The 2,620-nt window shown below is 36.0% G+C and overlaps 1 non-coding gene across 1 annotated transcript; it reads right to left on the reverse strand.

Moving 5' to 3' along the window:
- Window positions 1–1,877: 1,877 nt before the first annotated feature.
- LOC121228363 (small nucleolar RNA R71) lies at window positions 1,878–1,984 on the reverse strand. The gene has a single exon (XR_005925939.1). It is a non-coding gene; the product is annotated as a small nucleolar RNA R71 (small nucleolar RNA).
- Window positions 1,985–2,620: the final 636 nt, after the last annotated feature.

A 2,620-nucleotide genomic window follows, 5' to 3' on the forward strand; every position in this document is an offset into this window, starting at 1 on the left:
CATGGGCGTCAGAACACTTACACTTAGTGGTAGAGGTTTCAACGCACTCACAAAGCTAGAGGAACATCATGCGTCTCGTGATCTTCTCCTATTAGAAGACCAAAATGACCAAATTCAGCATTAAAAACCAACCAAAAGCCATTTGGGAAATAGAGCTCATTAACCATAATATATACATATTTTTACCCCATGCTTGGCATATTTTTGGAAGGATTATCATAAGATTTAATGAATTTGATGCTCCTAATCCTTTAATTTCATGTTTTATACTCAGGAGAGCTTAAGATAGCAAAAAGAGCAAGAAACGGGCCAAAAACGGACAAATTGGGCCTAATTCAGTGTTTTACACGACCTAGGCACTTCCACACGGATAATCCACATGCCCGTGTGTGACACACGGTCGTGTCCCTATCGAGCACAAGTCTAATTTTATTAGGAAAAGGCTAATTTTAGGCTATTTTGGGCATTCCAAAGTCTATAAAAACACCAGAGAAGAGGAATCACGTAGAGTAGGAAACAGAAAATACTCGAAGAACAGCTATTAGAATCAGCTCGAAAGCAGGATCTCCTTCAAGATTGAAGATCTCCATTCAATTTCCTTAGAAGTTCTTCGGGTTTCTTTATGTTTGGTTGTTTTCCCCATTTTGAGATGTTTTCCTCTATTGTTATGAACTAAATTCCCTAAATACTTAGGGAAGTTGAAACCTAAGACGAATCTTATTACTATTTGAATTATATGATAAATACTTGTTCTTAATCTTAATTGTGAGATTTAATCCTCATTTTAATATTTCAGGATATTAATTCAGGTTTTGATGTGCTTATTCAGTAGAGCAAAAGTCCCTGTTTAAGAGTAGATCCTCCATAATTAAGCAGAGTTACATGCAATCGTAGAGATAGGACGACATAAATCTGTCGAATTAGAGTCAAATCTAATAAAGGAATCCAGAAATCGAGTTAATACGACAATAGGGGTTTTAATTAGAAAAATATTTCAGTTAATCAACCTAGAGTCAATTGTTTTTATTCTCGAGAGAGATATCAAGATAAACTAGGGATTTCTACGGATTAAGTCAAGTGAATAAATTGTCTAATTCAGAAATAATAAAGGAAGTCTAGGTGGATTCTTCCTTGGGTATTGTCTTCTCCATTGGTTTTCCAAAAATGCTTTTCAACTTTCATCTCTATCATATTTTTAAGTCAATTAGATAATTAGTCTTAGTTTGAAAACATCCCCTAAATTTTTAGGCTAGATAATAAAAAAGATAGTAATTACTAGTACTTTTAGTCTTTGTGGATATGATAATTCCGGTCTCATCATAACTATACTTTTTGATAGTGAAATTGAAAGCACAGCTCATAAAAATCGTAGAGAGATAAGGTGAAGTTTACGGTATATAGAGGAAGAGCACGATGACGACACCAATAAAACCGAGGAGATGGCTAAAAATCAAAACAACCCGCTGCCTCCTGTGGTTGCTGCAAATCTAGTAAATCAGAATCTTACTCCTCATACTATGTATGATTATGCTAAACCTACTTTAACAGGAACTAAATCTAGTATAGTTAGACCTACTATTGCTGCAAATAATTTTGAATTGAAACCTAACACGAATCAAATGATACAACAGTTTATTCAATTTGATGGTTTGCAGGACGAGGATCCAAACACTCATTTAGAAAATTTTCTAGAATTCTGCGACACCTTTAAGATCAATGGCATTTCTGACGATGCCATTTGCCTTCGGTTGTTTCCCTTTTCATTAAGGAATAAGGCCAAACAATGGTTGAACTCGTTACCACAAGGGTCAATCACTACTTGGGAACAAATGACCGAAAATTTTTTACTTAAATACTTTCTGCCAGCCAAAACGGAAAAATTGAGGAATGATATCTCTTCTTTTGTGCAGATGGATTTAGAAACACTTTATGATGCATGGGAGAGATATAAGGATCTATTGAGAAGGTGCCTTCACCATGGGTTACCTTTTTGGCTAGAAGTTCAAACTTTCCACAACGGTTTAAATCCCTTGACTAGACAAATGATTGACAAGCTGCTGGTGGAACTATCAATAATAAGACACCTGAAGAGGCTTATGAGTTCATAGAAGAGATGTCACTGAATAATTATTAGTGGCAAGTCATGAGGACAAAGCCGACAAAAGCAGCTGGCATTTTTAACGTTGATTCGATTGCTATGCTTTCAAATTAGATAGAACTTTAGAATAGAAAAATTGATGGTTTACTTGGGTCTACCCAAGTTCATCTGGTAATGCAGTGTGATGCAAGTGGAGGTGGAACGAGCAATTCAGAATATCCACCGTACGGCCCTAACATGGAAAAGAAGCAAATGAATTATACGGGTAATAATTCTCGACCTCAAAATAATCCTTATAGTAACACTTACAATGCAGGTTGGAAGAACCACCCAAAATTCTCATTGGAGGCCAAGGGAATCAAAGATAACCACCCCCTCTAGGCTTTCAACAACAACCTTACCAGCAAGAGAAAAAGCCAAACCTTAAAGAGATGATGACAGTTTATTTCAGTAGCAGAAACCCGTTTTTAAAACACTGAAAGTGCACTTAAAAATCAGCAAGCATCAATTCAAGGACTCGAG

This window comes from Gossypium hirsutum, chromosome A04 (genome assembly GCF_007990345.1).
Source record: "Gossypium hirsutum isolate 1008001.06 chromosome A04, Gossypium_hirsutum_v2.1, whole genome shotgun sequence".
NCBI classification, from domain to species: Eukaryota; Viridiplantae; Streptophyta; class Magnoliopsida; order Malvales; family Malvaceae; genus Gossypium; species Gossypium hirsutum.